Source organism: Sciurus carolinensis, unplaced genomic scaffold, assembly GCF_902686445.1.
Source record: "Sciurus carolinensis unplaced genomic scaffold, mSciCar1.2, whole genome shotgun sequence".
Classification (NCBI taxonomy): domain Eukaryota; kingdom Metazoa; phylum Chordata; class Mammalia; order Rodentia; family Sciuridae; genus Sciurus; species Sciurus carolinensis.
Genome location: NW_025920191.1, coordinates 616,115 through 640,832, shown reverse-complemented (window position 1 = coordinate 640,832; position 24,718 = coordinate 616,115). Strand labels below are relative to the sequence as shown.

The 24,718-nt window shown below is 33.3% G+C and overlaps 1 pseudogene; it reads left to right on the top strand.

Moving 5' to 3' along the window:
* Window positions 1-24,718, top strand: part of LOC124974938 (flavin-containing monooxygenase 5-like) — a 472,178-nt pseudogene that overhangs the window by 109,969 nt on the left and 337,491 nt on the right.

Genomic DNA, 24,718 nt, shown 5'->3' with positions numbered 1-24,718 from the left:
CTGGAGATTAGTGCTCTATCTGAAGTATGATTGGCAAAGATTTTCTCCCACTCTGTAGGCTCTTTCTTCGCATTGCTGGTAGTTTCCTTTGCTGAGAGAAAGCTTTTTAGTTTGAATCTATCCCAGTTATTAATTCTTGCTTTTAATTCTTGTGCTATGGGAGTCCTGTTGAGGAAGTCTGGTCTTAAGCTGAAATGTTGAAGCTCTGGACCTACTTTTTCTTCTATAAGATGCAAGGTCTCTGGTCTGATTCCAAGATCCTTAATCCATTTTGAGTTTAGTTTCATGCATGGTGAGAGATATTGGTTTAATTTCATTCTGTTGCATATGGATTTCCAATTCTCCCAGCACCATTTGTTGAAGAGGGTCTCTTTTCTCCATTGCATATTTTTGACCCCTTTGTCTAGTGTGAGAAAATTGTATTTATTTGGGTTTGTATCCGTGTCCTCCATTCTGTACCATTGATCCACCTTTCTATTTTGGTACCAATAACATTCTGTTTTTGTTGCTATTACTTTGTAGTAGAGTTGAAGTTCTGGTATTGCGAAACCACCTGCTTCACTCTTTCTGCCAAGGATTGCTTTAGGTATTCTGGGTTTTTTATTCTTCCCGATTAATTTCATAATTGCTTGCTCTATTTCTGTAAGGTACGTCATTGGGATTTTAATTGGAATTGCATTGAATCTGTATAGCACTTTAGGTAGTATGACCATTTTGACAATATTAATTCTTCCTATCCAAAAACATAGGAGATCTTTCCATCTTCTAAGGTTTTCTTTAATTTCTTTCTTTAGTGTTCTGTAGTTCTCATTGTAGAGGTCTTTCACCTCTTTTGTGAGATTGATTCCCAAGTATTTTATTTTTTTCGAAGCTATTGTGAATGGGGTAGTTTTCCTAATTTCTCTTTCTGAAGATTCATCGCTTATGTATAAAAATGCCTTAGATTTATGTGCATTGATCTTATATCCAGCTACTTTACTGAATTCACTAATGAGATCTAAAAGTTTTCTGGTGGAATTTCCTGGTTCCTCTAAGTATACAATCATATCATCAGGAAATAGGGATAGTTTGAGTTCTTCTTTTCCTATTCGTATCCCTTTAATTTCTTTGGTCTGTCTAATTGCTCTGGCTAGAGTTTCAAGAACGATATTGAAAAGAAGTGGTGAAAGAGTGTATCCCTGCCTTTCCAGTTTTTAAGGGGAAGGCTTTCAGTTTTTAACCATTTAGAATGATATTAGCCATGGGCTTAGCATAGATGGCCTTTACAATATTAAGGAATGTTCCCACTATCCCTATTTTTTCTGTTGTTTTGCACATGAAGGGGTGCTGTATTTTATCAAATGCTTTCTCTGCATCTATTGAAATAACCATGTGATTCTTGACTTTAAGTCTATTGATATGGTGAATTACATTTATTGATTTCCTGATGTTGAACCAACCTTGCATCCCTGGAATGAAACCCACTTGATCATGGTGCACTATCTTTTTAATATGTTTTTGTATGCGGTTTGCTAAAATTTTGTTGAGAATTTTTGCATCGATGTTCATTAAGGATATTGGTCTGAAATTTTCTTTCCTCAATGTGTCTTTGTCTGGTTTAGGTATCAGGGTAATATTGGCTTCATAGAATGAATTTTGGAGGATTCCCTCCTCTTCTATTTTATGGAATACTTTGAGAAGTATTGAAATGAGCTCTTCTTTAAAGGTTTTGTGGAACTCGGCTGAGAAACCATCTGGTCCTGGACTTTTCTTTGTTGGTAGGCTCTTGATGACTTCTTCTCTTTCATTACTTGAAATTGGTCTATTTAAATTGTGTATGTCCTCCTTGTTCAGTTTAGGCAATTCATGTGTCTCTAGAAACCTGTTGATGTCTTCGAAATTTTCTACTTTGTTGGAGTATAGATTTTCAAAATAGCTTCTAATTATGTTTTGTAGTTCAGTCGTATCTGTTGTGATATTTCCTTGTTCATTCTGAATTTTAGTTATTTGGGTTTTCTCTCGTCTTCTCTTTGTTAGTGTGGCTAAAGGTTAATCAATTTTTTTATTTTTTGAAGAACTAACTATTTTGTCAATTTTTTTCGTATTGTTTCTTTTGTTTCAATTTCTTTGATTTCAGCTCTCAGTTTAACTATTTCTTGTCTTCTACTGCTTTTGGTGGCGGTCTGTTCTTCTTTTTCTAGGGCTTTGAGCTGTAGTGTTAGGTCTTTTATTTGTTGAGTGTTACTTCTTTTATTAATGCGCTCCATGAAATAAAGTTTCCTCTAAGTACTGCTTTCATAGTGTCACAGAGATTTTGATATGATGTTTCATTGTTCTCATTTACCTCTAAGAATTTTTTAATTTCCTTCCTAATATCTTCTGTTATCCATTCATCATAAAATAGCATATTGTTTAATCTCCAGGTCTTGCTCAGCAGCACATGGATCCTTCTCTAAAATGGACCATATATTATGCCACAAAGCTAATGTCAGCTAATACAAGAAGATAGAGACCCTACCTTGTTTCTATCAGATCTTAATGGATTGAAGTTAGAAATAAATGAAAGAGTAAAAAACAGAAACTACTCCAACACCTGGAGATTAAACAATATGATTTCCGGATGTTGAACAAACCTTGCATCCTTGGGATAAAACCCACTTCAACGTGGTGCACTATATTTTTAATATATTTTTTATGTGTTTTGAGAATTTTTGCATTGATGTTCAATAATGATATTGGTCTTAAATTTTCTTTCCTCGATGTGTCTCTGTTTGGTTTAGGTATCAGGGTGATATTGGCTTCATAGAATGAGTTTGGGAGGGATCACTCCTCTTCTACTTCATGGAATACTTTGAGGAGTATTGAAATGAGCTGTTCTTTAAAGGTTTTGTAGAACTCGGCTGAGAACACATCTGGTCCCAGATTTTTCTTTATTGGTAGAATTTTGATGTCCTCTTGTATTTCATTGCTTGAAATTGATTTATTTAAATTGTGTATGTCCTCTTCGTTCAGTTTAGATAATTTCTATGTCTCTAGAAACTTGTTGATGTCTTCGAAGTTTTCTGTTTTGTTGGAGTATAGATTTTCAAAATAGCTTCTACTTATATTTTGTATTTCATTCATGTCTGTTGTGATATTTCCCTTTTCATTCCGAATTTCAGTAATTTGAGTTTTCTCCCTCTTTCGCTTTGTTAGTGTGGCTAAGGGTTTATCAATTTTGTTTATTTTTTTAAAGAACCAACTATTTATTTTGTTAATTTTTCCGATTGTCTCATTTGTTTCAAATTCGTTGACTTTAGCTCTGATTCTAACTATTTTCTGTTTTCTACCACTTTTGGTGTCGGTCTGCTCTTCTTTTTAGGGCTTTGAGCTGTAGTGTTAATTCGTTTGTTGATTTCTACTTCTTTTGTTGAATGCGCCCCATGAAATAAATCTTCCTCTAAGTACTGCTTTTATACTGTCCCAGAGATTTTGATATGATGTGTCTTTGTTCTCATTTACTTCTAATAATTTTTTATTTCCCTCCTGATGTCTTCTGTTACTCATTCATCATATAAGAGTGTATTATTTAATCTCAAGGTCTTGGAGAAGTTTCTGTTTTTTATTCTTTCATTTATTCCTAATTTCAATCCATTACGATCTGATAGAGTACAAGGTAGTATCTCTATCTTATTGTATTTGCTAACAGTAGCTTTGTGGCATAAAATATGGTCTATTTTAGAGAAAGATCCATGTGCTGATGAGAAGAAAGTGTATTTGTTCTTTGTTGGATGGTATATTCTATCTATGTTGGTTAACTCTAATTTGGTGATTGTGTTATTAAGATCTATGGTTTCTTTGTTCAATTTGTGTTTGGAAGATCTATCCAGTGGTGAGAAAGGTGTGTTAAAATCACCTAGTATTATTGTGTTGTGGCCTATTTGATTTCTGGAATTGAGAAGGATTTGTTGACGTACATGTATGAGCCAATGTTCAGGGCATAGATATTTATGATTGCTATGTCTTGCTGATTTATGCTTCCTTTAAGCAGTATGTAATGTCCTTCTTTATCCCTTCTGACTAGTTTTGGTTTGAAGTCCACATTATCTGAAATGGGGATGGATACTCCAGCTTTTTTGCTGTATCCATGTGCATTCTATGTTTTTTCCCATCCTTTCACCTTTGTCTATGGGTATCTCTTTCTATGAGATGTGTCTCCTGCAGGCAGCATATTGTTGGATTTTTCTTTTTAATCCAATCTTCCAGTCTATATCTTTTGATTGATGAGTTCATACTATTAACATTCAGAATTATTATTGTGATATGATTTGTATTCCCAGTCATTTGACTCATTTTTGTTTTTTGACATGCTTTGGTTTCTCCTTTATTTGGCTATTCCTTTAGGCAAGTTCCTCCCATTGTTGTTTTGCATCGTTGTTTTTCATTTCTTCCTCATGGAACATTTTGCTGAGAATGTCCTGTAATGCTGGCTTTCTTTTTGTAAATTCCTTTAGCTTTTGTTTTTCATGGAATGATCTCATTTCATTGTCAAATCTGAAAGTAAGTTTTGCTGGGTGTAAGATTCTTGGTTTGCATCTGTTTTCTTTCAGTGCTTAGTAAATATTTTCCAGGCCCTTCTAGCTTTTAGGGTCTGGATTGAAAAATCTCCTGATATTCTTATTGGTTTCCCCTGAATGTAATTTGATTCTTTTCTCTCATGGCCTTTAAAAGTCTGTTTTTATTTTGTATGTTAGGTATTTTTATAATAATGTGCCTTGGTGTGGGTCTGTTGTAATTTTGTATATTTGGAGTCCTATAAGCCTCTTGTACTTCATTTTCCATTTCATTCTTGAGATTTGGGGAATTTTCTGATATTATTCATTGAATAGATTGTTCATTCCTTTGGTTTGTTTCTCTAAGCCTTCTTCAACCCCAATAATTCTTAAATTTGGTCTTTTCATGATATCCCATAGTTCTTGGAGATTCTGTTCATGATTTCTTACCATCTTCTCTGTTTGGTCAACTTCATTTTCAAGATTAAATATTTTGTCTTCAATGTCTGAGGTTCTGTCTTCCAGGTGTTCTATCCTATTGGTTATGCTTTCTATGGAGTTTTTAACTTGGTTTATTGTTTCCTTCATTTCAAGGATTTCTGTTTTTTTTTTCAGTGTCTGTAACTCTTTATTGAAATGATCTTTTGCTTCCCGTATTTGCTCTTTTAACTGTTGATTGCTGTGATCATTTAATGCCTGTATTTGCTCTTCCATCTCCTCCTTCAATGCCTGCATTTGTTCTTTCAACTCCTTGTTTGCTTACCTGATTGTTTTAAGTATGTACTTTCTGAACTCCCTTTATGACATTTCTTCTGCTGTGCTGTCATTGGGTTTTATTGATATAGTATCTAGGTTTGTTTGGGTTTTTTGGGAAATTTTCTTCCCTTGTTTTCTCATATGGTTAGATGTCAGTGGGACTCTGAGATATTTCAGATTTCCTCTATTGGCTTATAGTGTTACTGTAGATTTCCAGTGTATCACCTCTCAGCCTTCACGAGTGTGAAGTCTTGGAGGTACTTGATAATGCAGTGCTTCCAAAGAAAGCTGCCCGTAGCCCGCTACTGCTTCCAGGGTTTGGAGCTTGCTCTTTGTGGAAAGGCTCTCACTGGGCGGTCTGCTCCGAGAAGCTAAACTTGAAAAGTGCCTCCTGCAAGAGGGAGTCAGGCTGCTTGGGGAAGTCCCTGGCTGCCCTGTCCTGGTTCCTGATGCTGCCTGCAGGCCAGAGCTCGCCACTGGTGGGACTTGGAGCTGGTTCTGTGCAGAAAGGCTCTCACTGGGTGGTCTGCTCGGAGAAGCTGGCCATGTGGGAGGAGCCCACCACCGGAGTGAGCCAGGCTACCTAGCGAAGACTCCAGCTGTCCTGCCCTGCTCTGATAAGCCGCCCCTATCCGGGCCTGCCACCCAGACCGAGCTTAACCCAGTGGGGGAGACTCACCACATGCCTCTATTTTAGTCCGAGTCTCTCAATGTCTCCCCTTCTTGAATCCTGGGTTCTGGAGCATCTGGAGATGCAGTCACCCTCTAGTCCACCATCATGGATTGCCCCCTGAGGCTGGTCTTGAACTGATGTTCTTTCTGCCTCAGCCTCCTGAGTTGCTGAGATTATAGGCATGCACCACCACACCTGGCTATATTTTGTGTGTGTGTATGTGTGTGTGTATTTTTTTAACTTATTTTGGTAGTAGGATAATACTGGCTTTGTAGAATGAGTTTGGAAGAGTGGTTTCTCTTTCAGTTTTATAGAATAATTAAAGGAGTATTGGTGGTATTTAACCAATCTTGTACATTCAATTGTGAATTCTTCCAATCCTGGACTTTCTTTGTTAGGAGACTTTATTACTGCTTTAAATTTATTATTTGTTATTGATCTATTTAGACATTTTATATCCTCTTGGTTTAATTTTGGTAGGTTATTTGTTTCTAGAAATTTGTCCATTTCTTTTAGATTTTACAGTTTATTATTTAGAAGTTTTCCAAATATTCCCTCAGAATCCTATGAATTTCATTGGTATCTATTGTAATATAACTCTTTTCAACTTTAGTTTTATTTATTTTGGATGTTCTCTTTATTTTGGTTAATTTGGCTAGGGGTTTGTTAATTTTGTGTATCTTTTCAGAGTCAACTGTTTCATTAATCCTTTTCTTGTACATTTTGTCTCTGTTTTATTTATTTCTACTGTGATTTTTATTATTTCTTTGTACTGACTTGGGATTTGCTTTGCTTTTTTTAAATACCTTGGGATGCATAATTAGGTTAATTATTTGAGGTCTGTCAAGTTTTTTTTTTAATATATGCACTTATAAACCTACCTATTCTAATTACTTTCTCTGTGTCCCATAGGTTCTGGTGGGTTTTGTTTCCATTTTCATTTGAGTCTAGGAATTTTAAATCTCCCCCCTGATTTCTTCAATGACCCACTACTCATTCAGAAGTGTAGTTTTCAATCTCCATGTATTTGTATAACTTCTGCAGTTACTCTTGCTGTTGATTTGTAATTTCCTTCTGTTATTATAAGATGTAAGAAAAATTTGAACTTGTTTGTATTTCTTGAGCTTGCTTCCTTACTGAAAATATGGTATATTTTAGAGAAAAATATGTATACTGAAGAAAAGAATGTGTTCTCTACACCTGTTAAATGAAATAGTCTGAGATGTTAAGTCCATTTGATCTATACTGTAATTCTAATGTCTCTCAGTTGGTTTTGGGGGAGGGCAGTTCCAGAAGATCTGTCTCTTGGTAACATTAAGGTATAGAAGTCACCCACCATTATTGAATTGAGACTGGTCTCTCTCTGTAAGTCCTGAAATATGTTTTATAAAGTTGGATTCTATGACATTGGTACATCTACATTTACAACCATTACATTTTCTTGAGATGGATTATTCCTTTTATCAGAGTATAAGGACCTACTTTGTCTCATGACTTATTCGAGGTCATGACAGCTTTGTTGGATATAAGTCTGGTTACTCTTGCTTGTTTAAGATTCCATTTGATGGTAATTGCATTTTCCATCCTTTCATTTTCAGTTTATGAATGAATGTTTTTGGTAGTGAGGTGGAGTTCTTGCAAATAGTAAGCAGATGGACTTTTTTTAAAAAATCCTATTATGTAGTCTGTGTCTTTTAATTGGAGAATTCACATCATTTTTATTAAGGGTTATATTGAAAGTATATTGAAATTAATATACGAGTTTCTATCATTGTTAATTTTCTTTTGGTTGTTTTGAGAATTTTGTGTTCATTTCTTTCTTATTTATCTTTAAGCTTTTGTTGATTTACTGATACAATCATGTTTGAGTTTTACTTGCTCCTCTTTTGTTTAACTACCCTTCTAGTGAGATCAATTCTTCCATATTCTTTTCTGGTCATGCTGTCTGGTTCCTCATCTGAGTGTAGGATTATGTATGGTTTAGTAGTCATGGATTCTTTTAATTCATGTTTATCTTGGAAAGCCTATCTCTTCTTTGATTCTGAAAGATAAGTTTGTTGGATATAATAATTTATTTTGGCAGTTTTGCTCTTCCAGGTCTTGAAATCTATCAGTCCGTGCCCTCCTGAACTTTAGAGTTTTTGTTGAGAAATCTGCTATTATTCTGATGGGTTTTCCTTGATAAATCATTTGGCACTTCTCTCTTGCAGCTTTTAATAGTCATCTTTCTGTATTTTTATCATTTTAACTATAATGTTCATGGAGAGGTTCTTTTTCTGGTCATTTCTATTTGGCACTCCATTATCATTTCAAGATTGAAAAATTTTCTGGTGTTACTTCATTGATTAAGTTTTGTATGACTTTAACCTGTATCTCTATTCCTTCCTCTAGAATGATGAATCTCTTTTTTATAGGTACTTTTGTGTGTGTGTGTGCAGTGCTGGGGATTGAATCCAGGGCCTTGTGCTTGAGAGGCAAGCACTCTACCAACTGAGCTGTATCCCCAGCCCCAAGTCTTTTTTCTAAACTATTTTTTAATTTGTTCTAATTTGTTGTACATGACTGTAGAAGGCATTTTCACATTTTGATAGATCATATGTAAATGGAGGTCTCTCATTTTTCTGATTGTACATATTGCAGGATCACATCAGTCATGCAGTCATACATGCATATGAGATAATAAAGTCTGTTTCACTCTACTATCATTCTTTCCTCCATACCCCTCCCCCTCCCTTCACTCCCCTCTACCTAATATAGAGCAACTATTCTTTCCTATCCCTCCCTGCTTATGGTGAATTAGCTTCTGTATATTGGAGAAAGTATTCAGCCTTTGGTTCTTTGGGTTTGGCTTATTTTACTTAGCATGATATTCTACAAGTCCATCCATTTACCAATAAATGCCATATGGGTCTTAAGCTTGATCTTTTTAACATTGTTCCAAAGTTTTTATATCAATATACTGTTTATAGTTTCTTGAGAACCCTTCCTTATTAATAAGTACGAATGTTCTATTTCATCCACCCTGTCTTCAAGCTCTGAAAATTTGTTTTCTGCTTGGTCTAGTCTATTGGTGAGACTGAAACTGGGGGTTTTATCTTGACTTATTGAGTGTTTTATTTCTAAGATTTCTGTTTGTTTTTTTCCCCCAGAATCTCTCCTTATTAAATTGCTCTTTTAAATTGCATTGTCTTCCTTAATTTATTAATCTGCTTATTTGTATCTTCTTTGAATTCATTTAGTCATTTTTTAAAAGCACTTTTAATTATAGATGGACAAAATACCTTTATTTTATTTATTTACCTTCTGTGGTACTGAGGATTGAATTCAGTGCCTCACATGTGTGAGGCAAGCGTTCTACCACTGAGCTATGTACAACCTCAGCCCTCATTTGATCATTTTATAATCAGTTTTTAAACTTCTTTTTTCCAGCATTTTATCTCCATTGGTACTTATGGTTTTGGTTTCTGGGGAGTTATGAACTTGAGGAGTCGTGTTGCTTTGTTTTATATTTTTGTTTCTGTGTTGAGACTTTCTCATGTGTTGAACTGGTGATCTCTTCCAATATTATGTGAGGGTCTTCTCAGTGAGTAGCCTTCATTTTTACACATTGTATGCTGGGATATTGGTTTGTTTTGTAGCATTGAGATTGCAAATGGAGTTTATGCTGTAGTTTCCCTGAAGCTCCTTAGACTGTGTTTGGTGGATTTTGACTCTGAGTACTTTGTGAGAATCCAAGGGATTTGCTTTCTTTGTAGGCCTTCTGTGAGTGGAGTCCCTCTGCTAGTTCAGGTAAGTATGATATAGACAGTGGAGTATACAGAGTATGCTTTACATGGCTGTGTCTCCAGCAATTGTTAGCACTGTACAGTGTAAGAGGACTTTGGTGCAGCCCATTCTAGGGCCTCTTATTAGCTGCATGGTCACAACAATTGTGTTATTTCTCTGATGTTGCTCAGGGAATGTAGTAGTCTTCAGCCCACCTCTGTCATCTGTGCATACTTGCAGCCAGGTTGTCTGCTGGGTGCTTTTCTCTAACCTATTTTTAAGTTGAAGGATCCATCAAAAGTTTGAGCAAGACTCAGTCCTGGATAGACTAAGGTACAAGTTCTCTCATCTGGGTCAGTGCTAAAACTCAGTGTCATAATGTCTATTCATTGCCTTCCAGGTTCTGGTCTTAATCCATGGACTGGTTTGAGAGTAGAAAATGACCACCAGTAACAACAAACAACTTGAAAGCAAATCATATATCAACATACCATAAAAACATATAAAAAAAGAACCTCTACAACCCCACTAACCAGAGAGAAGAAAGGGGTACTCATAATATAGAATAGGTTAAAAATTGGACCTTAATGAAAATAAAATTAATACTGAAATAACTGGGCACATTGACTCACACCTATAATCCCATCTACTCTGGAGGCTGAGGCAGGACTATTTCAAGTTTGATATTAGCCTGGGTATTTAATGATACCCTGTCTTTATTTATTTATTTATTGTTGTTGTAGATGGAGAGAATGCCCTCATTTTATGTGGTGCTAAGGATCAAACCCAGTGCCTCACACATGCTATGCAAGTGCTCTGCCACTTAGTTAGAGTCCCAATCCTGATATTCTGTCTTAAAAGTAAAAAAATAGAAAAGACTTGTAGCTCAGTGGAAGAGCAACCCCAGGTTTGATTCTCAGTACTGTGCAAAAAAAAAAAAAAGATACTGGATAAAAATTTAAAAGGAAGAAACAGAAGAAAGAAGAAAAATGAAAGAAAGAAAAAGGAATAAAAATGAGAAAGTAGAGACAAAAGCAAAAATCCAATTAAATATTACAACATTTAATAAAATTGGATAAAAGTAATAAAAATGGAAATAAAACAACAAAGAACAAAATAAATGAAAGGAAAAACCAAAGAATGTGGTATTTCTCCTTGCCAAGATATTTAAGATACAGACACTTATTTCCAAGACCTCACATTTTTGTCATTTGCCAGGTAGGGGATTTTGTGGGTGCTGGTGGCAGTATGATGTGTTCCTTTTCAGCTCCAGCTCAGGCAGGCCAAACTACTTACAGCAGTGCATGGATGGAGCTCAACCTCTCCTTGCCCACCAGCCTAGGCTAATGCAAATTTATCTGCAGCAGGGCTACATTCATGCCCAAGGTTTCTGATTGTGCATCAGGAATGGGGTTGCTGTGACAGCTGCAGCCATCCACCAGTCTCTCAGCCTCCATACCTGTGAACCAGTTTGCTCACCTTTGGTCCCAAGATCTTCAGTCTGTACTCTTGGGCATGTGTCAAACATCCAAACTAGTGGTTTGTCATCTGCCTCTGAGTGTGTAAGAAGTGACCAAATCACTGGGATCTGCACTGGTGTAGGGAGACTCCTGAATGAAGAGATTTGCCAGTTCAAGCAATGGTGCTTCTGGACCCAGCCTTCTTGTAAGTCCACAAAGAGCTGCTGTCACTCCTTTTCATGAGATCCAACCGTACATTTTATGTAGAAGTGTCTTCTTGCTTCTCTCTGCCTCATAGACCATATTTTCCACTGCCTAGAGTCCTCAGCAGTCCATTCCTGGGCCCAAACTGACTCTCAGAGTGAACACCTGCTGAAACAGAGAAGAAGAGAGGACATTGGATGTTAGAGATATAAAAAAATGCATGTGTTTCTGATCTCTGTTGCAATAAACTCAGACAGTGGGACCCATCTTTAGATAGCTCCTCATTATGGCATTGATGAATTTCCTTCAAAGTGCAGAGAATCTCTTCTCTATTGATAGCTTGCTATGTAGATCCGAAGTCTCTTTTTTATTCTAAAGCACAATATTTTTAGGTTTTTCCTGATTACCTGTTCCCTGTGTTTGTACTCCCAAACTTTTCTATGGCCCCTAGCTGAACATGCAGCTGCACATCTTCCATTTTGATTCAGTCTCATCGAGCAGTAGGTAAGCCTTGAGTGTCTCTAATCTGCCATCTTCAGGAGTACTTGAAATAATGTAAAAGTATAAAGATGTGTGCATATACAAAATGAAACATTGAAATAAACAATTGTGCTTAAATATCTCTATATTATTAACATAACCATATTTGGGAGGTTGAATATTTTAAATAAGTTGCCTCTTTTTCTCCTTAAATGAGTTGATTAATGTAAAGCACTTTGAACATTGCTGGATACATAGTAAAATACTCAAATACTAAGTGTTATTATTATTGATAGTACTCTTTCATTTGTCATTCACAAAATAATAAAGTCAAGAATAGAACATGAGGTAGATTTAATGTAGAATAAGAAAAGTAGATATAGTTTAATAATCATAGCTTCATAGAAATTATGTTCTTATGTTTAACAGATATTTTAATCATTTTATGTTTATATGAGTGTTGTGGGTATAATTCCAAATTATAATTTAAAGGTTTTGGATTATGAAGGTTTTCACACCATTGGAACTTTTTCACAGTCTGTGTCTACAATCTATTTAGAAGTATGCTGTCCAGCACAGTAGAGAGCATACAGATGACATGTAGCTATTGAGAACTTGAAATGGGGCTGGTCTGAATTGAGATATTGTAAGTCTAAAATACACATTGTATTTCAAAGACTTAGCATGGGTAAAATAATGTAAAATGTCTTCATAATAATTTTTATATGATTTTATGTTGAAATGATATCATTGTAGTTATACTGAATTAAATAGAATATATTGTTAAAGTTTACCTTTATGTTTGTTTTTAGTGTTCTGCCAGGAAATTTTAAATAACCTATGTGTCATGTATTGTATTACTTTTGAACAGTTCTGCTGTAGAAATTTCTAGTATAAGATGATCTTTTTAGAGAAACCTGGGATTCTAGTTCTGCTTCAGTCTTTACTAGTTATGTCACTGTCAGCTACTTAACTTCTCTAGAGTTTAGTTTTCTCATGGTAAACTTTATTTCTTTACCTAAAATAGTATGTGCTATATCTCTATCACTGAATTATAGGGGATTAGCAGAAAAAAATTGACAGTTTGAGAGCATTCCATAGATATATGTTGTTTTGAATCAGGCCAATGTAATGACTAGAAAAGTTTGAAGGATGCTTATTGGGTCATCAAAATCATTAATGGTCCATTTTTACTTTTTTGTCTTTTACATGTTTATTTTTTGCATTTAACAAAGTTTGCTTTTCACATTGTTTTCTCATTCGTTATGCTGCTAATATTTAAAAAAAATTATTCTTTTCAAATTCTATAGTAAACTTCCAGGTTTCTATGATAGATTTTTTAAAAGCCTAGATGATGAACTGGATTCTTTTCATGATTTGAAGAATCAGGAAACAGAAGAAGTAATTGAGAATGATCATAGAGTTAGTACCTCCAAAATAACCAGTCTTTTAAAGAAATGGAAAAAGGTAAAAAAAAATCTACACATATATTTAAATAGGGGACTGGGGATGTTACTCAATGGCAGAATGCTTGCCTAGCATATATGAGGCACTGGGTTGCTCCTTAGCAGCACATAAAAATAAACAAATAAAATAAAGGCATTCTATCCATCTACAACTACAAAATATTTTTTAAATACTAATTTTGTTAGTACACATAAAACTTACCTCTTAATAATAACACTGGTCCTTAGGAGTATTTCTTTGTTCTGGGTATTTCTGTGTGTTAAATTATTGTAAACCATGAGATGGTTACTGTGCTTGTCATTAACTAGAGAAGAGAAAAGTGAACTTCATTATTTTCCAGTTGTATGCCTATGCTTTCAAAACTTCTCATGATAAGTTAGTAACAATGCTTCTGTGATGCCTTCAATTCTTTTTTATGTCAGGGTTTGTTAGAAAGTGAGGAAATGATTGTGGTAGTTTTTCATAACCCTAATATTTTGAAAAAACAGTTTATTTACAGTATGGTTTCCTTGACACTGAACTAGTAGTAACTCTCTCTGTACCTGCCTTCCTTTCATACCTTTGTCAGGATTTCATGCAAAGAGGCAACCAGTGATGAAGTCTTTTGCCTTTTGGCTGTAAGGGTTCCAGCACTGTTGCTGATGCTCTCTTTATTCCTGCAAATATGTTGTCTGCACCAAGTAAATATTTATTTTCCCCTTTCTACCCTCTCTTTCATGCCCTTTGTCATATGGATCTCAGTGTTTGAAGACAATGAAGATTCCTTTAACTTGGACTTGATTCTTCTCACTAAAAATATAGATTAAATTATTTTAATAGCTAAATGTATGTGAAAGTTGACCAAAATTATAAGGAGTGCTCAAGACAGAAATTGGTGAGGTGGGAACTTAAAGAGGCAAGCAACACACTGAACTGGTCTTACTTTTAGTGTATTTACTGAACTGAATGATGTGAAACTTTTATTTCCTAAAAATTAATTCAGAGTCTTTCTAAGATGGTGGGCTCCTTTAAGCTGATGCAAGTTAAAACCACTGCTAGAGAGCATTTTATGCTCCAATTATTAGAAGAAATTGGATTCTGATGGTACATTGTTGGCAGGAACATGAACTAAGAGCAACTTACTTATCTACTGCCTTGGGAGTAAATTAATGTAACCATTTTGGAAGAAAATAGTAAAGTTGAAGCTGTGCATATAGCATAGTACATGTATGCTACAGTCATATGCCCCAGAAAAACTCTTGAAATTGTTTACCTGATGCATGACTGTGTAGCATCTGTATAGCCAAAGCAGCTCAAATACCCCTCTGTGGGAGAAAGTTGTCATGTATTTATAAAATAGGATAAAGTAGTGAAAGTTGTTGAACTAGTTATTCTGAAATCATTATGGGAAGATTTCAGAGAACTTGTTAGTATTTAAAGAAGGAGGTTATAGAAATTATTATAGACATATAATTGAAATTGGTCAAAATGAGTACTGTGTATGTAGGTATGTGTTAAACTTGCTTTAATATTTCTTTTACTTTAGACAACTTTTGTTACAAATATTAACTCATTAATTTTATAAATTAATGGGTTTCACTGACTTTCCCATACATGCATATATCATGTTTTAATTGTGTGCACCCTCCCAACTACTTTCTCTTACTCTCCTCTTTCTTTCACTGTTTTTCTCCCCTTCCCTAAAATACCTTCTTTAATCATCCTTTTTTTCTAACAGTTTACATGTATGAGGGAAAACACATGACACTTGTCTTTCTGAGTTTGGCTTATTTCACTTAACCTGAGAAACTCCAGTACCATCTGCTTTCCTGCATATGACATGTTTGTTTCTTTTTTATGACTGAATAATATTCCATATGTATATGTCATAATTTCTTTATATATTTATCTATTGACAGCACCTAGGCTGATTCCTTAAGTTGTTCATTGTTAGTAATGACACGATAAAAATAGGTATGCAAATATCTTTTTAGTATGCTGACTTCATTTGCTCCAGAAATATAAGAAGGAATGCTATATAGCTGCCTCTATGGTAATTCTGTTTTTAACTTTTTTGAGGAACATGCATATTGTTTTCCATAATGGCTGTACTAATTTACATTCATACCAACAATGTGTAAATGTTCCTTTTTCACATCCTTGTCAGCATTTGTTACTTTTTGGTTTTTTTGACTAGCAATTTTGTCTAGGCAGGGAGGAATCTCAGTGTAGTTATGATTGAAGTGTCTGTGTAGGCTGTTTGCTCATTTATTGTTTGGATTACTTGTTCTTTTGTTGATAACTTTTTTGAGTATATAATTCTGGATGTTAATCTTCTGTCAGATGAATAGTTGGCAAATACTTTCTGCCATTCTGTAGGATCTCTCAACTCTCTTCTATCTTTTGCTGTGTGGAAGCTTTAAAATTTGGTGTAATCCCATTTGTCAATTCTTGCTACCATTTCCCGAACTATTAGAATCTATTTTGAGTTGATTTATGTACAGGGTGAGACATAGAGATCTAGTTTCAATTGTCTGCATTTGAATATCCAATTTTCCCAGTACCATTTGTTGAAGAGGCTATCTTCTTTCCAATGTGTTTTTGGCTACTTTGTCAAGAATCAGATAGTTATAGAGGCATGAGTTTATTTTGGAGTCCTCTAATTTTATTGGTTTTTGTATTTCTTTTTTATGTCAATACCATGATATTTTTGTTACCATTGAAATACATTCTAGCATATTTGAAATCAGGAATCATGATGACTCTAGCATTGCTCTTTAATTTTTCCTCAGGATTGCTTTGGTAACTTTGGTTCTTTTATGCTTTCATCTGAATTTTAGGATTTTTTTCCCCTAGTTCTGTGAAGAATGTCATTGGTATTTTGATGGGAATTGCACTGAATTTGTAGATTGCCTTTTGCTAGTTTGCCCATTTTAAAATGTTAATTTTCCTAATGTATGAACATGGGATTCTTTTAATCTTTATTTATCTCCTACTGTCTTCAGTTGCTTAAGCATTTTATAAATTTTACTGCAGAGGTTTTTTTTGCCTCATAAATAAGGACTTTTTAGATATAAGTGATACAAATTAAAAATAAAAATAAGGTAATAATTAACATTGTGTTTGGACTTGTTAGTTTGGTTACAGAATAGGAAATGTGGTAAACTTCTGAAGTTACATTCCATTTCATATCCCAGGCAGTTAATACATAGTGTTCTCATGTATTTTAAAATAATTAAATCTGAAATAATTTTATACTTAGATAAAAGTTGCATGAAGAATTTCTGTATACTTTTAACACATTTTTTCTATGATAACAATTTACTATATTTGCTTATCATTCTTTCTTTCTTGAAATTTTTCACAATATGGTAATTTCATACTTAAAATAATTTTTCTTGAAGTTACTCTGATACTGTTTGAAGGTATAATAAAGTTTATAATTAAAATTTTATTTACTTTGCAGTTGACCTGCCAATATATAGGGCCTCATCAAGACCTCGGACTGAAGGTTGCCATGTCAGTGACTCTTCTTTGAAAAGTGCCAGCTGTTCAAAATCCAAAGTGTTAAACACTCAGACTTTACTTCCACATCAAATAAATCAGATATATGATGAGTTATTTCAAATACATCTGAAACTGTAGGTAAGAGCTAAATACTTATTTGAGAATTCAGAAATATTTATATTCTAGGCACCAAGTATTTGCAAAATTGGAATACAATTTTAATTAGTATAGATAAGTTGGTTAAGGGAAGGTCAGAAGGGAACAAACTCAATTTGTAGAAACTGTTGAGGGAGAAAATGTAGAAACTGAAAAAAATTATTGATAGTAGTGATTTTATCTGTAGGTGTGTGTCTTAGGCTTCAGATTATTCTATGTTTTATGTTTATCCTCATACCATCCCATTCTTCAGAAACAAATCTGCTGATAAAGTGTGCTTTTTGAATTAGGTGTTTGAAATTGTTTCAAATATTACATAGTAAGAAGTTTTCTTGTTATCTCTAACTAAAATGTATTTTTGAACCTTCTTGCAGTTTATCTTTTCTTTGATATTTATTTCTAAAGGGCGTAATTTATATATTTATCACCTTTCCACTAGGAGTACAGAAAGAAACACATGTAATAGAGAGTTTCTGTTTGCTATTCTTTTCATTGGAAACATTATATACACCTGAAATACTCAAAACATTTTAAAAATCAGTATTTCATTTTGTTAAGGTAGTTCATGTTGTAATAATGTAGCATTTAAAAAAACATTTTTCTTAGCCTGAATCACTAGAAAAAAAATTAGAGAAAGACAAAATCTGGTCTTTGACCCAGAGGTAGAATTTAGAAAGGAGAACAATGGAAAGTCAATCCAGGTACAAGAAATTAAGAGATGAGAGTTGTTTGGAAATGAGTTATTGTCATATTGTGAATTCAGCTTCCTGTCTGGGAAATAAAATGGTGAAAACTGAGGATAAGTGTTATAGGTTTTTTTTAATCAAAGAAGTGACAGTAGAAAGACCTTTTATAGTACTCTATAGAATAAAAAAGAAGTAAGGTTGCAAGGATAGATCTATCATCTATAGTAAACAATAAAGAAAAATATTTTTAAAAAAGTAAAGTACAAGGTATTAATCTGATCTCTTTTATCCTTAGACTGACTTTAAATTTACTTTGTAGTGTTAAAATTTGCTGTTAAGCATGTACTAATTTTTGCTCTTACTATTAAAACTGCTTTTGACAAAAGTTTAATAGGAATATGTACATGATCCAATTTTTATGCCCTAATAGAATAGGTATGAAACACTCACCTTTAGAGTGTACCTGGATTTCTCTGAACAGCCATTATTCATACTCATACAAGACTTCTCACTTGACAGTATTTTTCCTCATGTTCTCATCATTCCAGTCTTCTTCTGTTGCCAACTAATTGTCATCTCCCCACATTCATCCTAATATTTAAGGGGCCACATCCCTGCAATAGTTCTTGATCATGTCTGTCACCATTTAATTTCAGTGATAATTTCTTGGCTATAATTTTTTTCAGCTTGGGAGGGTAAGCTTTGCTTATGTTTTCTATTCAATAGACACAGAGATGCTTTGAAGTGGAATTGGTGGCCCACAAGCCTATACATTTTTGTTACACTATTGATTTAATTTATTCAATAAATATTTGAGTACCTATTAATTTGCATTTGTGCTGAGTAAAATATATATGCCTCTTGCTACATGTAGCTTATTAGAAGCAGTCATGAATATGAATATAATTATAAATATATAAACTTTAATGAAGGAATAATAAATGTATACTGTATGTACCTGATGGGTGAGATTGTGATCAAGATTGGAGGAAATCGAGGTAAGGTTTTTCTGAGAAATTAACATTGAAGTCAAATTCTGAAAAAGGAGTAGAGGTTAGCCCAGTGAAAGATTTAGATTTTGCACAGAGACATTCCAGTATGAGAAGTTCCTGAGGCATAATAAGTTAACATATTTATTCAAAGAAAATATAGTTGGTAGCTCTGAAGATTTTTAAAGCAGGAAAGTGGCAAAATCTAATGTGTGTTTACTGAATGTCTTAAAGAGGGACAGGAGTATAATTTGAGAGACCAGAGAGCATTATACTGCAGGATCCCAGGTGAGAAATAAGGGTGACTTGGACTGGGGTGGTAGCAGAGGAATAGAATAAAGGTTATTGTAGAGGTAAAATATTCTGTACTTGTCAAAATGAATTCAATGAAATATAGAAAGAATAAAGTAAGTCAGTTGATTCTCACATTTCTGGTTTGTGCATTGTGGAGAAAGAATGGATTTCAGCGAGAAGAGCAATATTTCTGTTTGAAATGAGTCAGGTTTGGTAGTAAAATATATTAGCCTGGCTATTAGAAAGTAGATAGTGGGTGAGTATCTAATTTGGGATTCATCTTTGTGATAGTGTTCTCTCACTGTTACAAAATACCAGAGATAATCAACTTATAAAGGGAAAAAGTTTATTTTGGCTCATAGTTTTAGAGATTTCAGTTCATGATTGATTGGCTCCATTGCTTTGGGTGGGTGACAAGACAATACATTTTGCAGGAACATGGGGAAAAAAACTGCTTGCCTCATGGCCAGGAATCAAAGGTCAGAGGCATCAAGGTCCCACTATCCCCTTCAGTGAAACAAACCCAGTGACCTAAAGATCTTTCTGTAGGACCCATCTTGTAAAGATTCCAAAACCTCCCATTTAGTGTAATTCTGTGGATCATGCCCTTAATACATGGTCTTTTGGGGGAAAGTCAACATCCAAATGTATTAGTGTTTGATGTTGTCACCAGTATGAGAGGTTAGAGAAGTTGGTGTGAAGTAATGTTAATATTCTGAAGTATCCTATATTAGGCTGGGGGACTCAAGGATACAGAGAAGTGGTTGGATTCTGAAGATATTTAAAAGGTGGGTTAAATAGGACTTAGAGATTGTTTGGATGTAGGAGATATGCTAGAAGTTTTATCAAGGGCAAAATGCAAGTTTGGTTTTTGGACAATTGTATAAATCATGCTGCTTTTTGCTTATATAGAAAACTGGAGGAAGGAGAGATTAGTTTTTTCCTTTTTAACTCATAACTTAAAAACCAATTTTTTAGTGTATAGTTAAATTATTTTTATTATATTCACAGAGTTGTACTGTTGTCACTGTAACCAATTTTAGAATATTTTATTTTCCCAAAAAGAAACCCCAACCCATTAGAGATCATTGTTCATGTGCTCCAAAATTTCTTCAGCCCTAGGCAACCTTTAATCTACTTTCTGTTTCTGTAAGTTTGTCTATTCTTAACTTTTCATATTACTGGAATCACATAATATGATCTTTTAAAATAACTGACTTCTTAACATGGTAATTTTAAGGTTCATTCATGTTATACCATGTATCAGCCCATGATTTTACTATTTTTCTTTTAGTACTGGAGGATTGAACCCAGGGGAGTTATATCACTGAGCTACATTCCCAACTTGTTTATTTTTACTTTAAGGCAAGTTCTAGCAAAGTTTCCAGGTTGACTTTGAATTTACAATCCTCCTGCCTGAGCTTCCTGAGTAGCTATAATTACATGTATGCCCCCTGGTGCCTGACTAGAACATGCTTTTTATTGCTAAGTAGCATTCCATTATATAGATATATCACATTTCTTATTTCATTCATTAATTTCTGGACATTTGGGTTTTTTCTACTATTTGGCTATCATGAGTAATGCTGCTATGAATGTTTGTATTTAATTTTTGTGTGGACATATACTTCATTTCTTTTGAACATATACCTACAGTGGAATGACTGAGTCATAGGAAAACTGTGTTTAACTTCTTTGAGGAACTGGCAAACTGTTACATTTCCACCAGCAGTATACAAGACTTCCATTTTTCCCACATCTTTTCCATTATTTATTTTTCTGTTTTTGAGAAAAACATCTTTATTTTTCTGAGTATTGTGGTTTTGCTTTACATATTTCTGTGAAATCTAGCTGAATTCAGGAAACTTCATCCCTTTGACATTGTTTCTCCAAATTTTTACTCCCTTCTCTCATTCCTGACTCTTGTTTACTTTTCACAGTCATCAGGTAGCTGCTTTCTTGTGTTTTGTCTAGGGATTTTAGTTGACATCTGTAGGGAAAGCAAAGTGTAGTGGGTTTATCCTGCCATATCATATCGTATGTCTTTAATACATTTTAGATGTGGAGAAATTAGATAATAAAAATATTAAACTAGTTTTAAAAGTAACTACATATGACCGTATTCTTAGTTATTTAAGGGATCACTTAATATAGTAATAAAATTACATAAAACTAATTTTTTCACATTGGATATTTTCATGAGGCTAAGAAATTCATGCTTAAATTCTCAGTCCTCTCCATTCTAATTTGATTCATTTTTATCTCTTTAGATTTGTCTACTATTATTAATTATAAAGATAACTGCTTTATTTTAATCATATTTACATAATTACTTAGAAGGAAATTTAGTTTCTTGATTTGCTGTAGATCCTTGCTTGTTTTAATTTTTTATGAATAAATAAAAGTATTTTATATCTTAAATTGGAAACATTTTATCCTATTTAAATGTAGTTAGAGAGAAGTTTATTTTTATCTTTTCTGAAACTAATTCAGGAGAGAAATAGTTGGGGCTCAAAGAGATTATATATTTAATGTAGTTTGAAATGTAAAACTGACATAAAATTTTTAGCTACTTTTTGGTAATACACTAGTTAAATTTACATTTTAATCAATAAAGCTATGAATTACCTATTAGTCTCTTGAAAAAAATCACAAATCCTTTGTTGTTTTATTATTCATTGATATGAAAAAGAAAATACATCAATGATTTTGAGTTGATTTCTCTTAGCAGAATCAAAAAATAGAATTATTGCTACTTAATTTATATGATAATATGTTGAGATTTTTCAAAAATGTTTTTGATGTTTTGCTGTTACTTTGGTTCATTTCAAAATTTTTATAAATTATTTGCCACAGTAGTCATCTATGCTTAAATCCACTGCTTAACATTTTTGTGATAGAAGGTGTTCTATTTTAGTTAATTCATGTTCAGTAGCATTAGTGATATGGGTTTCTTGTCTGATGATTAGATTACATTTTTTCCTTCCTAGCAACATGATGCAGAAGTTGAACACTTAACTGAAATTCTTAAGAAAAGGCATAAAGAAAGCAAGAGACTAACATCCTCTTTTGATGCATTTAAAGAATTGAATGATAACTTAAAAAAACAGGTAAGTTCTATTTTAATACATTTTAGTTAATAAGATTTTCTAAAAATTATATTTTGTATTTAACATATAAATCAATATTAGAACATTTTGGCTCAAGAAAATTTTGGTTGGATTTATGCTAACTTTATTTTGAAACACAAATATAAATAAAATAGTCTTAAACTGCTCTTGTATCCTTTTCTTCTTTATGAAAAAGCAAGTTAGATGTTTGAAAATTTGAAATTTTTTTCTTTATTCTTTGAGACAGGGTCTTCCTGTTTCCCAGACTAGCCTGAAATTCATGATCTGTGTGTCTCAGACTTCTGAGAAAGCTGGGACTACAACTGTGCCCAACTCTAAAATTTTCTTAAAGTTTTAATTTTTTTGTAGTTATTACATTATCAGATTAAAAACAAGTGAAAGAAAAAATCCTGATAAACTGAAATAATTAAATTTTAGACACTGATTTCTGGCTTTAATACTTACTATTTAACTGTAATTACACACTTAATAGATAAGACATAGCAGTAGGTAGGATTAGGGAACAGGAACACCTTCACAAAAATCCTTCAAACTGAAGCATTAAGTAAAGAAAAAAAGAAAATTTGAAAAGACATATGAGGAAAATAGTTAAGTTTAACATATGAGAATTCCAGGAAGAGAGGAAAAAGAGAATAGGGCAAAAGCCAAACATGATAGCCAAGAATTTTCCAAAACTGGTGAAAGAGTCAAGAAACTGTTACTACTGACAAGGATAAATTTTAAACAAATCATACATAGGCTCACTATTTTTAAACTGCTGGAAACTTTAGATGTAGGTTAGAGGAGGAAACATTAAAAAGCTGTAAAACCAAAGTTTGGCTTTTAAGGAAAAAATACCAATTATCCTAAACCTAGAATAAGAAGAGGAGTAAACTCCCTTAATTATAAAGCCAGCATAGACTTGAATCTAAGTCTTGACACTATAAGAAAGAAAAAATGCAACCAATCTCTTAAGAATATACATGCAAAAAAGTTTTAAATTAACAAAGCTTAATACAGTCATACAAAGAATTATAGAGCTAAATGGGATTTAGTTCAAGAAAACATGGGTGGTTTAACACTTGAAAATTAACATCTGATAAAAGGAGAAAAATCATATGAAAATTTCAAATGATACAAAATTCAGCAACAACAAATGATAATAGAAGAGAATTTCTTTAGTTCTCACAGAGTATCTACAAGAAAAATCCAACAACAAATTAATAACTAGTGGAAAATTATTATTGAAAGCTTGCTTTGTGAAATGAAGCAAAATAAAGGTGATTGCTGCTAAAACTTTGTTGAACATTTTAATGAAGTCCTTCTTGATCCAGTAAAAGGAAGAAAGATTTGGAAAGAAAAAAATTAATCATACACGGATGACACAATTATATACTTACATACATAGCATAGATATCAAAAGAAGTATATAGACAAACTCCGAATGAATAAGCAAATTTAGCAGGCTCTGGATATAAAATTACCACACAGAAATCAAGTGTATTTCTATATGCCAACAGCAACAATGATGTATTAAGTGATATTTATTGAAAGATCCCATATGTAGTATCATAACAAAATAATTGGCTACCCAGGAATAAATCTAAAGAAAGATGTGTAGGACATCTTTGCTGAAAACTACAAACAGTAAATTAAAAATAAAACCTAAATTGAAGGATATGCTATGTTCATGAATGAAAAGACTCAATATTGTAAACATGTCAGTTCTTCCCATTGATTAGATACAAGTTACAATCTGGTTACTCATGGTACTGCACACTCAAGATTTGTACATTTTTATATATATATATATGTCGTTGTTCAATAGAAGTTTTACTTGAAAAACATTTCTCACAACTTAAGATGTTAGGGGTCTTGCAAATTTTTTGTAGAATGAAGTAAACTTTCCTGGACACTGTTAATGTTTAGGAGAAAATGGTGATTTTAGCTGTGACCTACTTAGTCATGAATGCTGCCTCTGTTTTGCTATATTGCTTCATTAAGTAGACCAGATTGAGAAACTCCTTTAATATGAAAATGGTTTTAGTTTTATATTTGAAATATCTAACTTTTTTCTCCCTAGTTAAATGAAGAAAGTGAAGCAAACAGGAAGATGGAACTTCAGGTTAAAGGAGTTTAATCTGGATAACTTAAAGGAGTTTAATCTGGATAACTTACAGGTAGACTGTGTGCTCCACACAACATAATTACATTTAGATTTGTTTACTTTTCATAAATCATACTTTAATATATGGATATGTACTATTGCAGAGGATTCATGAATTTATGACAATACAGAGATTGAAAGAAGATTCCCATGCTGTTCATGAAATGAAAAGTGTAAAACAAGAAAAAGTCCCAGTTACTAAAACTTCTAAGGTATGATGTGACTAAGAATTTCTTCAGAGGAAAATTTATTTTGTTCCCTAATCTTTTCCTTTCATTTAGCAAACATTCTTTTTGGTATTCTTTTAGAGACAGATATATCCAGAATACTTCAAATACATTTTTATTTGCAGAAACAAAATATTTTAGCAGTGTTTCAGGTACAGTAACTCAAATCATAAGAACTTATGGTTAATAAATACTTTATCATTTTGCACATCATGTTGATAGAATTTATGGTATAAAGACAAAGAGAGTAAATTTTGTGGAAAGAAGAAATATGAATTCCCATAGTG